Raw genomic sequence first — 14,128 nt, 5'->3', positions numbered from 1 at the left:
AGTAATATATAACCGTGCTAGTTTCTCCAAGCCATGGCCTTTGATTTTGTTAGCAATAAATATGTTAGGATTGCTTTTAAGTATCTTATAAATCTTTAAGAAACTAATCCTTAATTGCTTCAGTGACTCCAAATCAGTCATCACAAAGTACTTATATAAAAGGCACAACCAGCGTGAATAAAAGCTAGTAATTTCTTCTCAAAGACAAGCTCATAATTATGATTCTCAAAGACAACAAAAATTCATTGAAATTTTTATCCACAACCAAATGAACAAAACCCAAAACAAAAAGGCTTTATAGCTTAGTTAAATTAGCTTTACAATATAAATATGTGATTTCAGTGTTTCAAGAAAGCCAAAATAGCTACATCTTGATTTTGATCCCAACTAAAATAGATACGCGTCATGTTCTTTATATCTAAAATTTCATGAACAATTTCTCCCAAAAAAAAAAGAAAAGAAATCGTGAACAAAGCCAGCTTCATGATCTTCACAAATCCCTCCAGCACTCGCCTTTTCTCACTCTCAGTGATCAAAAGAAGAATAGCATACCTATAATCATGCCATTCAACCTGACAAAAGAACAAAAGAGTGATTTCATTGATAAACATATATCAAAATTTCCAAAAAACTTGATCTAGCAGTAAAGAAACTTGATAAATGATAATAAGACCAAAAAAATTTCCTATCATGCATTACTTTAATGGTAATAATAACTGCTGATCACCACCATCACATCCATTTACAACTAATCCAATCGCCTTGAAGGACTTGAAACTTTTATGGGAACAGCTAAAACATAAAAATTAGATCAAGCAGGGATTCGTTTGCTTCACAGTGAGTAGCTTGAAAGTCACAAGCTTGAGCTATTTGTATCAAGCCTCTTTGCTACACAGAACTCCAAGCCATAATTCAACTAAAACTACCTAAATACTCACAGGTTGATCATGATAATGGAATTGTACCCAAATACTGCCCATGAATTTAGCTACAAGAAAGCATGTCTCTAGTAAACAAAGAACTTTATTTTTTCTGTGCAAGAAGTAGTGCTGCAAGTTTGCTTACACTTTGGAAACAAACAAGAGAGTCCCAAAAATCAACCAATATCTAATAAGCTATGATAAATCCTAAAGCCCCCATATCTGCTAACTGATAAGGAGTATAACCAAATCATAAGTAGAGCTAACCTTATAGCACTTTGACGCCTGTTCTCACCATTGTTTCAAATGAAGCTAATTTGTGATCAAATTCAACAAACTATTCTTCTCAATTATAGCCAATGGCCTTTTGGCCACTGTTTACAAATCAAATTTTTCATGAAAGACATAAAACAAGCACAAAATAAAAATTCAACCTTTAGCCAACTAAAAACACATTTTGAAGAAATAACACTTTGGAAACAAACAAGACAGTCCGAAAAAACAACCAATTATTAAACCAGTATGTACTAGAACAAGATAAATCCTAAAGCCTCCGTATCAATCTAAGATATCAGCTAATTGCTAAGGAGTACAATCAGATCATAAGTATAGCTAACCTAATGGCACTTCACAGCTCCTTGTATGAGGGAGTTTGACCATCAGTTCTCACCAGTCTTTCAAATAGATCTACTTTGATCAAATTCAACAAAACTATTCAGCTCAATCATAGATTTAGTATCATAGGTAAATCATCATTTACTTTAGTATACATACAGATTCTGTTTTTTTGTTGTATTTTCACTTGAACACAAACTGTACCGAATAACACAAATTCCACATTATTTTTTTCATAAGTACAACAGGGAATTCAGTTTCTTTATCAAAAGAAAACGAAATCCTAATACAATACAAAAAATTAAAAAATCTTCTTTTTTGTTGAGAAAATTAAAAGAAGGAAAAATCAAAGAAAGAGAGGGAACTTTACCAGAGCCACTGCCGGAATTGGTGGAGCAGAACACGGTGGCTGCTAGCTGTAACCATGGAGATTGAGCATCAACTTCTCTCTTACCCGTTTCTATCCAAACCCTAACCCATCTGGGTCTGAAAAGCATCAAATTCTCACTTAAACACCCGATTCTCTCCAAACCCCAACCCTTACTCTCTCTCTGTGTGGGGTCGGGATCTCAGCTAGTGAGTTTTTCTTTGTTTTTGCTTATGGGTTTGAGTTGGGAATGCGGGAAGCAACGAGGTTGAGGGAGAGGCAGAGAGCAACCGTGGAGGTGGAGAGACAGGTTGAGGCGCAGTCGGGGTTGAGAGAGTGGAGCGCTAGGGAGAGTGAGGGAGAAACTCGGTTGAGGCGAGAGAGAGGAGCCATGGAGTTTTGATGAGAGAGACAGAGAAAGTGAGAAGAGACAAAAGAATGAGAGAGACAAAGAAAGTGAGAAGAAACGTTGAAAACTAACGTTAAGTAACTCATTGCTCTGTTAAGTGTATTTTAAATGGCGTGGCTGATTTTAGGCCATAGATTGATTTTAAATCAATCTCAGCCTTTAACTGGACACTCTCCATTTCATATTGGAATGGAGAGGATCCGGATCCCACCCCAAACGCCCCAACACCCCCCCCACCCCCCCGCAGCGGGCAAATTTTTTTCATTTTTCCTCCAGAGTAGCTAGAAAAATGACATGGCCCTCCTAAAATAAATATCTGCTGCATGGCTTGCATGGCCCTTTGTTTTACAGCTCCTAAGCCAAGCCTCTTCTGTATACTGTTTTCTCTTTTCTTTATTAATATATTTCTATCATTGATGTCAAAAAATATCCCCCAAACTTCTTTTAGTCCAATAGCAATCTTTCTAGCAAAAAAAAAAAAAAAAAAAAAAAAAAAAAAATAGACATCTATTATTGTAATCAAATAAAACAAAAATTGGCTCAAAACAACACTTTCATATTTCAACCCCAAGTCAAGATAGCTAGGTTATTAATTTTTGGGTAAACTACTTATTTGGTCCTTATCCTTTACACTATATTTCAATTTGGTTCCTAATCTTTCAATTGTGTTTGGTCTCTAACCTTTTAGTATCGTGTCAATTTTGTCCCTGTTATTATATCTTGGATGAAAATTGATGACATGATGAACGATCGAAATAAAATTTCAGTATATTGTCACATTAATGAAAGCTAATTTTTTATTTTGGCCATTAGAAGCGTCATCAATTTTCTTCTAAAAAATGATTGTCAGGACTAAATTGACACGATATTGAAAGGTTAGGGACCAAATTGACACAATTGAAAGGTTAGGGATCAAATTGAAATATGATGTATAGAATATGGACTAAATACGTAGTTTACCCTTAATTTTTTTTCTCCTTTGAAGCGTTGCCAGCCCAGCCCTATATCCCGACTCAAACAAAACAAAACATTCATTAGTCTCATCTCTCATGCCTCCTTTGCTGCTCACCATCCGAAAAAAGAAAAAAAAAACTGACCTTTTTTTTTTTCCTTCACGTGACGCCGCAGCCACCACAAAAAAAAAAAAAAATCTATTTATTGAAATTTTTTTGCTGAAAGTGTGCTAATATTTGTACATTGAAAAAGTTTGAAAAAGTGAGAAAATGCGGAAAAGAGTGAGGTTTTAAAAAGATGTACATAAAAACTAAAAACTAAAAGTTAAAGCTGATCCCAAACAAGTTCTTAGTATATTGCTACTATGAATTGGCATCCCCAAGTAATAATTTCTGGCTACGCCCTTGATTATAGGTACATAAAATTAAACTCTTGTTTGTTATATACATTACAAAAATATTCTAAATGTGTACGGTTTGTATTAAAGTTTTTCCTATTAAACATATACAAAAATACTTCAACTTAACTTAATTTCATATTTTTATTGAAAGTGAAATTGTTTATTTTGTTAAGGTAGGTACTTCGAGATGGGCCTATAGGGTAAGATTTCTTATATTTGTAACCGCTTTTTCTTTTTAGTGGTTTTTTCGGGAGTGGTGCCTTGAAATTTACCCGATGGGGTTTTGTTTGCAAGTGTTTTCCCCATCGTTATCAAATCACCATGTCAAACTTATTTTCTATTACACTCTAATTTAGTTTGGTGATTTGATTGTGCTTTAATTTGATTTCCATGTAATTTTACTAATTAATTAATTTGAGTAATTTGATTAATTGCCTGAGGTCAATTTATAACCCAACAATGCTAGAGCTAGGATTTAATCGTTGTGTGGGCTGAATAGAATATGTTGTCCACATTGTAGTAACAACATATTTGTATTCTATTATATACATCCATATAGTTTGTAAATCTTAGCAAACATTATTGTGCTAACAACATATGTTGATTCTATTATCTATTTATATCATTATATAAATTTTCATTACACATAAGCATAGCAAACCTTAACCTAACCTTAAGGAAATAAACGTTTAATATCATATAATGCATATTATAATTAAAATATTATCAATACAATTTTATTTAAACTTGAGAAACGTTAAATGCTAAAAAAAAAAAAAAAAATCACCTTCTCAAGTTTTAGCTTCCAACCTTGAACTCAATATTCAATAATTTTCTAAAATTTTGTAGTATCTCAAGCCTTTGCTGCAATATATGAATCAGGATAATGAATCTGGTGCGGACACGAGGTACAAGCCCCCAATTATACGCATGTATAGGAGGAAGAGCAAAAAGAGACGGCCCAACTTGTGGCCTTATGGATGGAGCCTATTAGTTATTGGGCTTGAGATTAAGCAAGCCCAAGCATTTAATAATTAGGGTTTCTTTATGCATTTTATTGTTAGCTATTTAAGCAATTTTTCTGATTATTGTAAGACAGTTTTGAGAATTATAAAAAAACGTGTGTTTCAATTTTTGCTTGGTGCTAACTCCAAGCAGCCCTTAGGTGTTGACTCTTAGGGTTTATTTTGTGGTTTATTTGTTCCATTGAAATAGTGTGGTTGTCCTACGTCAGTTTTGGTATCAGAGCCAGGTTTCCAGTCCATACAACACAACCGTAGACAACCACTTGAAAGCAAAACCATCAAAAGAGCAAGCCAGCCAAAGATAATAGTACCTTTCAAGTTTTTGCCCCATGAGATCTTGAACAAGCCCAAACCAGCCCCTGCGATCCATATATTCCCCCAAGCCCCATATGAGTTTTTCACCCCTAAGCCAACAGAGAAGCCAGCGGCGCCTCCCAAGTTGGTGACCACGATTAGTGCCCGCCTCTGATCACAGAACCCATAACCCACAAACCACAAAAAAAAAAAGAACCCACGCAAGCCATTAGCCACCTGCCGCCGAGACCCACAAATCAACCCTCAGCTGCCCCAGACCCATCAGCCACCAGTTGTAGACCTATCAGCCACCTGCCGTCGACACCTTCTTCACCCCTGACCATCGCCGTTGAGGATGTCGGCCATCTTTGATGCAAGACCCGAGACAAGCAGCTACCACTTTGCCACAATCTTCCCCATCTTGCGTCACCATAGTCGTTGACCACTAGCATCGCCGTCCATCTCTTTTAGTTTCAGTGGTTTTCTTTTTAAGTATGTACTTGAGTTCCTTTTAAAGTCCTTTGTTTGATTTTCTTTTAAGTCCATGTCTGTAGTTTCTTAAAGCAACAATGCATTTTATTATTTTGCAAAAAAAAAAAAAAAAAAAAAAAAGGAAAGGAAAGAAATTATTGTTACTGTGATAGCCCATTGTATGTATTGGGCCTTAAATTGTTCTCCACAGGCCCATTTGTCCAAGTCAGATCCATTCATGTGAGGAGCTAAGCCCGTGATTATCTAGTGCAATAAGTTGGCCACTGACTAGGGTACAACTCTTACCCTCTTTTGGTGGGTTCAATTTTGTCTCAATGGAAAATATTATCTTTATATTTTTTATGTGCATATCCCACCATACCCCATTGGCCTACCCATTTTGTGCTCAAGTTAGCTATTTTATTATTTGTGCTTTCTTTCAGTACCCATTCTAAAATTCCAAAAAAAAAAAAAAATTTCTTTGAAATATATGATTCTCATTATTAATTGTGGAGCTTATTGGAATTTGACTTTTATTTAGGCTCTCTCTCAATATTGTGAACACTGTCACTACTTGATTGCAATTTATTTCTTTGATTCATTGATCTAGTCTCTAAATGCACTCTTGCTTGACCTTAATTTTATATTGAGAATTGGTTACTTGAATTTTTGGGAATCTCAACTGCATTCATAAATATAGTGCTGCATGCATCTACGTAGTGGTCGCATCATGTCAAACCCTGAACATCAATCCACTTCCGAGCCTAGGTCCTCCTTAGAGCAAACCATAGAAGACCTAGCAAAGAGTGTCCATAATTTACTGGATAGGGTAGAGCGAATTGAAGTATCTCAAAAAGAGACAATTAACCATGAAGGAGATAACATGCTTAGGCAAAATAACCACGGTTACTTTAATAGGGCTCCAAACTTTGAACATGATCACTATAATCACAATGGCCCTAGGGATTATGATGATAGGACATCCAAGGAAAAGATAGAAGCACCCACCTTTGATGGCTGCCTTGACCCATGGGTTTTCACTGATTGGTTGCGTCAAATGAAGAAATTCTTTGACTATTACCATTGGGCTGAGAATAAGAAAGTGAGGTATGCCAGGATGAAGTTAATTGGAAGAGCCGACCTTTTCTAGGAGGACCTTGAGGAAACCTTTAGGTGACGACGTGAGCCCCCCATTACTGATTGGCTTGAGATGAAGGATGCACTCTCAAGGAATTATCTTCCTCCAACTTATAGGAGCTCCCTTCTTGAGGAATGGGATCGTCTAAAGCAAGGCACTGCTCTTGTGGCTGAATATATAGAGAAGTTCAAGGAGTTCAAAAGGCGAATTCGAATAGTTGAGGAAGAGGTTGTCACACTCAATAGGTTCAAGAAAGGTTTAAATGCAAATCTACTAGGCAAGATTATCACCCGAGGAGTCACTACCTTAGTAGAAGCATATGACCTTGCTAGGAATTGTGAGTTAGCATCCAAATCTATCTTTTGGCGACGTTCTGAACTTCGGAGTGTTCCTACCAACCCTTAACCTTTTGGTAGAAAATCTAGACTTGCCTTACCCCCTAAGGTCAACCCCAGTAGCACCCCAATAGAAAAAGAGGACAAGGGAAAAGGTGTGGTCAATGAGCCTTCAAGGTTAGGCTCTCGCCTCCAATGCTTCAAATGCAATGGGGTTGGACACATCGCAGCTAGATGTCCCTCTAGGACCCTTGTCATTAAAGAGGATGATGAAAATGTAGAAGATGTTGAGGAGCTGGTGTATGATCCAAATGTTGAAGAAACCCAAGATGTTAAGGTAGAATGGGAAGATGATCATAGCTATCTTGCATGCATTAGAGCCATCTCTCACCAGGTTGATGACTTCAAGGACTTTGGTGTCCCTAGAGTGAATGTGGTAAGGTGTGCTTTGGCAGAGCAGAAAGACACTGATGATTGGCGAAGGAGTGCCATCTTCCAAACTTACACTAAGTGTGGAGACAAAACTTGCAAGGTTATTATAGATAGTGGGAGTTGCATTAATGCGGTGTCCTCTAATGTTGTTTCCCGCCTAGGCTTGAAATTGACCCCACACCCTAACACATATAAAGTTTCTTGGGTGGATACGTCCTCCATAGCCATAAAAGAAAGATGTGTTGTCCAACTTCAATTCCTCACCTACAAGGCTAAAATATGGTGTGATGTAATATCCATGGATGTAGGCCATATTATCTTAGGTAGACCTTGGCTTTATGATTTGGATGTCACCCTTCATGGGTGATCAAATTCTTGCTCTAACGTTTTGTTCCCGAATTTGGCTTGGAAATATTTTTCCTATATCATGAGGTCAATCATTTCAGAATCAAATTTTGGGTAAAAAATGCGTTGGTGGCAAGTAATTCACGAGCCTTCATCGCTCTGAAAATGTGTTGAAAAGTGACCTTCGGTCACCATTTCCACAATAACTTTTGAACGGTAAGGAATTCTAAGACGTGGCCTGAATGTTTTAGAAAGTACACATTCGGAGCTTGAATTTGAACATAAAATTTGTATTTTTTTGATGGAAATCGAGAGAGTTATTGTCATTTCTATTTGAACCAACAAGTTACACGAAATATGGATTCCAATTATGAGCCGATAGAAGGGCGTAAAAATGGAAGTCTAATGTTTTATTCCAAAAGGAAATATTTTTTCTATATCGTGAGATCACTCATATCAAAATCAAATTTTGGGTAAAAAATACGTTAGTGGCTAATTATTCACGAGCCTTAACCGCTTTGAAAATGTTTTGAAAAGTGACCTTTGGTCACCGTTTCGACAAAAACTTTTGAACAGTAAGCAATTCATAGATGCGGCTTGAATGTTTTAGGAAGTACACATTCGGAGCTTGAATTTGAACATAACTTTTGTATTTTTACAACGGAAATAGAGAGAGTTATTGTGGTTTGTATTTGGCCTAGCGAGTTACTCGAAATATGGATTCCAATTATGAGCCGATAGAAGGGCGTTAAAATGGAAATCTAACGTTTTGTTCCCGAATTTGGCTTGGAAATATTTTTCTAATATCACGAGCTCAATCATCTCAGAATCAAAATTTCGGTAAAAAATATGTTGGTGGCAAGTTATTCATGAGCCTTAATCACTTTGAAAATGTGATGAAATTTGACCTTTGGTCACCGTTTCGACAATAACTTTTGAACGGTAAGGAATTCTTAGACGCGGCCTAGATGTTATAGAAAGTACACATTCAGAGCTTGAATTTGAACACAAATTTTGTATTTTTTCAATGGAAATTGAGAGAGTTATTGTCGTTTCTATTTGGCCAAGCGAGTTACCCAAAATATGAATTCCAATTATGAGCTGATAGAAGCGCGTAAAAATGGAAGTCTAACGTTTTGATCCAAAATTTGGCATGGGAATATTTTTTATATATCGCGAGATCACTCAGCTCAAAATCAAATTTTGGATAAAAAATACGTTAGTGGCTAGTTATTCTTGAGCCTTAATCGCTTTGAAAATGTGTTGAAAAGTGACCTTCGGTCACCATTTCGACCATAACTTTTGAATGGTAAGCAATTCTTAGATGCAACTTGAATGTTTTAGAAAGTACATATTCGGAGCTTGAAATTGAACACAAATTTTGTATTTTTCCAATGGAAATCGAGAGAGTTATTATCGTTTGTATTTGGCCCAGCGAGTTACCTGAAATATGGATTCCAATTATGAGCCGATAGAAGGGCGTAAAAATGGAAGTTTAATGTTTTGTTCCCGAATTTGGCTTGGAAATATTTTTTTCTATATCATGAGATCACTCATCTCAAAATCAAATTTTGGGCAAAAAATACGTTAGTGGTGAGTTATTTACTATCCTTAATCGCTTTGAAAATGTGTTGAAAAGTGACGTTCGGCGGTCACCGTTTCGACAATAACTTTTGAATGGTAAGCAATTCTTAGATGCGACCTGAATGTTTTAGAAAGTAAAAATTCAGAGCTTGAATTTGAACAAAAATTTTGTATTTTTTCGATGGAAATCGAGAGAGTTATTGTCGTTTGTATTTGGCCCAACGAGTTATTTGAAATACGGATTCCAATTACGAGTCGATAAAAGGGCGTAAAAATGGAAGTCTAACGTTTTGTTCCCAAATTTGGCTCGAAAATATTTTTTCTATATCGTGAGATCACTCATCTAAAAATCAAATTTTGGGTAAAAAATACATTAGTGGCTAATTATTCACGAGCCTTAATCGCTTTGAAAATGTGTTGAAAAATGACCTTTGGTCACTGTTTCGACAATAACTTTTGAACGGTAAGCAATTCTTAGATGCAGCCAGAATGTTTTAGAAAGTACACATTTGGAGCTTGAATTTGAACACAAATTTTGAATTTTTTTGATGGAAATCGTGAGAGTTATTGTCGTTTCTATTTGGCCTAGCGAGTTACCCGAAATATGGATTACAATTATGAGCCGATAGAACCGCGTAAAAATGGAAGTCTAATGTTTTGATCCAAAATTTGGCTTGGAAATATTTTTCCTACATCATGAGGTCAATCATCTCAGAATAAAATTTTGGGTAAAAAATACGTTGGTGGCAAGTTATTCACGAGCCTTAATCGCTTTGAAAATGTGTTGAAAAGTGACCTTCGGTCACCGATTCGTCAATAACTTTTGAAACGTAAGGAATTATTAGAAGTGGCAAGAATGTATTAGAAAGTACACATTAGAAGCTTGAATTTGAACAGAAATTTCGTATTTTTTTGATGGAAATCGAGAGAGTTATTGTCATTTATATTTTGCCCAGCGAGTTACAGGAAATATGGATTCCAATGATGAGCCAATAGAAGGGCGTGAAAATGGAAGTACAACGTTTTGTTCGAAAATTTGGCTTGGAAGTATTTTTTCTATATCATGAGATCACTCATCTCAAAATCAACATTTGGGTAAAAAATACGTTAGTGGCTAGTTATTCGAGAGCCTTAATCACTTTGAAAATGTGTTGAAAAGTTACCTTCGGTCACCATTTCGACCATTACTTTTGAACAGTAAGTAATTCTTAGACGCGGCCTGAATGTTTTAGAAAGTACACATTCGGAGCTTGAATTTGAACACAAATTTTTGAGAGAGTTATTGTCGGTTTTATTTCACCCAGCGAGTTGCCCGAAATATGGATACCAATTATGAGTCGATAGAAGGGCGTTAAAATGGAAATATAACGTTTTGCACTCGAATTTGGCTTGGAAAATTTGTTCCTATACCATGAGGTCAATCATCATAGAATCAACTTTTGGGTAAAAATTACGTTGGAATTATTCGCGAGCTTTAATCGCTTTGAAAATGTGTTGAAATTGGACCTTTGGTCACCGTTTCAACAATAACTTTTGAACGGTAAGGAATACTTAGATGCGGCCGGAATGTTTTAGAAAATAAACATTCGGAGCTTGAATTTGAACAAAAATTTTGTATTTTTTCGATGGAAATCAAGAGAGTTATTGTTGTTTCTATTTGGCCCAGTGAGTTACCCGAAATATGCATTTCAATTATGAGCCGATAGAAGGGCGTAAAAATGGAAGTCTAACATTTTGTTCCCAAATTTGGCTAGGAAAGATTTTTTTCTATATCATGAGATCACTCATCTCAAAATCAAATTTTGGGTAAAAAATATGTTAGTGGCTAGTTATTCGCGAGCCTTAATCAATTTGAAAATGTGTTGTAAAGTGACCTTCGGTCACCATTTTGACCATAACTTTTGAACTGTAAGTAATTCATAGACGCAACTAGAATGTTTTAGAAAGTACACATTTGGAGTGTGAATTTGAACACAAATTTTGTATTTTTTCGATGGAAATGGAGAGAGTTATTGTTGTTTGTATTTGGCCCAGCAAGTTAACAAAAATATGGATTCCAATTATAATCTGATAGATGGGCGTAAAAATGGAAGTCTAATGTTTTGTTCCCGAATTTGGCTTCAAAATATATTTTCTATATTGCAAGAGCACTCATCTCAAAATCAAATTTTCGGTAAAAAATACGTTAGTGGCTAGTTATTAACGAGCCTTAATCGCTTTTGAAATGCATAGAAAAGTGACCTTCGATCACCGTTTCGACAATAACTTTTGAACGGTAAGGAATTCTTAGACACGGCCTAAATGTTTTAGAAAGTTCTCATTCAAAGCTTGATTTTGAACAAAAAATTTGTAAGTTTTTTATGGAAATCGAGAGAGTTATTGTTGTTTGTATTTGGCCCAGCAAGTTACCAGAAATATGGATTCCAATTATGATCCGATAGATGGGCGTAAAAATGGAAGTCTAATCTTTTGTTCCCGAATTTGGCTTCGAAATATTTTTTCTATATCGCGAGAGCACTCATCCCAAAATCGAATTTTGGGTAAAAAATACGGTAGTGGCTAGTTATTAACGAGAAAATGCGTAGAAAAGTGACCTTCGGTCACCATTTCGACAATACCTTTTGAACGGTAAGGAATTCTTAGACGCAGACTCTATGTTTTAGAAATTTCACATTCAAAGCATGATTTTAAACAAAAAATTTGTAATTTTTTTATGGAAATGGAGAGAGTTGTTGTCATTTGTATTTGGCCCAGCGAGTTACCAGAAATATGGATTCCGATTATGAGCCGATAGATGGGCGTAAAAATGGAAGTCTAACTTTTTGATCCCGAATTTCGCTTTGAAATATTTTTTCTATCTTGCGAGATCACGCATCTCCAAATCAAATTTTTAGTAAAAAATAAGTTGGTGGCTAGTTATTCACGAGCCTTAATCGCATTGAAAATGTGTAGAAAGGTGATCTTCGGTCACCGTTTCGACAACAACTTTTGAACGGTAAGGAATTATTAAATGCGGCCCTATTGTTTTAGAGAGTTCTCATTCAAAGATTGAATTTGAACTCAAATTTTGTATTTTTTTGATGGAAATCGAGAGATTTATTGTTGTTTGTATTTGGCCCAGCGAGTTACCCGAAATATGGATTCCAATTATGAGCCGATAGAAGGGCGTAAAAGTGGAAGTCTAACGTCTTGTTCTTGAATTTGGGTTGGAAATATTTTTCCTATATCACGAGGTCAATCATCTCAGAATCAAATTTAGGGAAAAAAATACGTTGGTGGCAAGTTATTCACGAGCCTTGATCGCTTTGAAAATGTGTTGAAAAGCGACCTACGGTCACCGTCTCAACCATAAGTTTTGAACAGTAAGAAATTCTTAGAGGCGGCCTGAATGTTTTAGAAAGTACACATTTTGAGCTTGAATTTGAACACAAATATTGTATTATTTTGATGGAAATGGAGAGAGTTATTGTCGTTTGTATTTGGCCCAGCGAGTTACCAGAAATATGGATTCCGATTCGGAGCAGATAGATAGGCGTAAAAATGGAAGTCTAACGTTTTGATCTCGAATTTCGTTTCAAAATATTTTTTCTATATCGTGAGATCACTCATCTCAATATCAAATTTTTGGTAAAAAATACGTTAGTGGCTAGTTATTCATGAGCCTTAATCCCTTTGAAGATGTGTAGAAAAGTGACCTTCGGTCACCGTTTCGACAACAACTTTTGAACGTTGAGGAATTCTTAGATGCGGCCTTACTGTTTTAGAAAGTTGACATTCAGAGCTTGAATTTGGATAAAAAATATTGTATTTTTTTAGTGGAAATTGAGAGAGTTATTGTTGTTTGTATTTGGCCCAGTGAGTTACCTGAAATATGGATTCCAATTATGAGGCGATAGAAGGGCGTAAAAGTGGAAGTCTAACGTTTTTTTCCCAAATTTGGGTTGGGAAATAATTTTCCTATATCACGAGGTCAATCATCTCAGAATCAAGATTTGGGTAAAAAATACTTTGGTGGCCTGTTATTCACGAGCCTTGATTGCATTGAAAATGTATTGAAAAGTGACCTTCAGTCACCGTTTCAACCATAAGTTTTGAACAGTAAGGAATTCTTAGAGGCGGCTTGAATGTTTTAGAAAGTACACATTTTAAGCTCAAATTTGAACACAAATATTGTATTATTTTGATGGAAATGGAGAGAGTTATTGTCGTTTGTATTTGGCCCAGCGAGTTACCCGAAATATGGATTCCAATTATGAGCCGATAGAAGGGCGTAAATGTGGAAGTCTAATGTTTTGTTCCCGAATATGAGCTGGAAATATTATTCCTATATCACGAGGTCAATCATCTCAGAATCAAATTTAGGGAAAAAAAATATGTTGGTGGCAAGTTATTCACGAGCCTTAATCGCTTTGAAAATGTGTTGAAAAGTGACCTTCGTTCACCGTTTCAACCTTAAGTTTTGAACGGTAAGGAATTCTTGGAGGCCATCTGAATGTTTTAGAAAGTACACATTTGGAGCTTGAATTTGAACAAAAATTTTGTATTTTTTTAGTGGAAATCGAGAGAGTTATTGTTGTTTGTATTTGGCCCAACGAGTTACCCGAAATTTGGATTCCAATTATGAGGCGATAGAAGGGCGTAAAAGTGGAAGTCTAACATTTTTTTTACGAATTTGGGCTGGAAATAATTTTCCTATATCACGAGGTCAATCATCTCAGAATCAAGTTTTGGGTAAAAATTACGTTGGTGGCCTGTTATTCACGAGCCTTGATTTTGTTGGAAAATTTAGACCCCGGTTGATAGAATTAACAAGTTTCAAACCCAAGTTGTTTATTAGAT

The sequence above is a fragment of the Quercus lobata genome, chromosome 9, assembly GCF_001633185.2.
Source record: "Quercus lobata isolate SW786 chromosome 9, ValleyOak3.0 Primary Assembly, whole genome shotgun sequence".
Classification (NCBI taxonomy): Eukaryota; Viridiplantae; Streptophyta; class Magnoliopsida; order Fagales; family Fagaceae; genus Quercus; species Quercus lobata.
The sequence above is the reverse complement of the archived record's forward strand: the minus strand, read 5'-3'. Positions refer to the sequence as shown.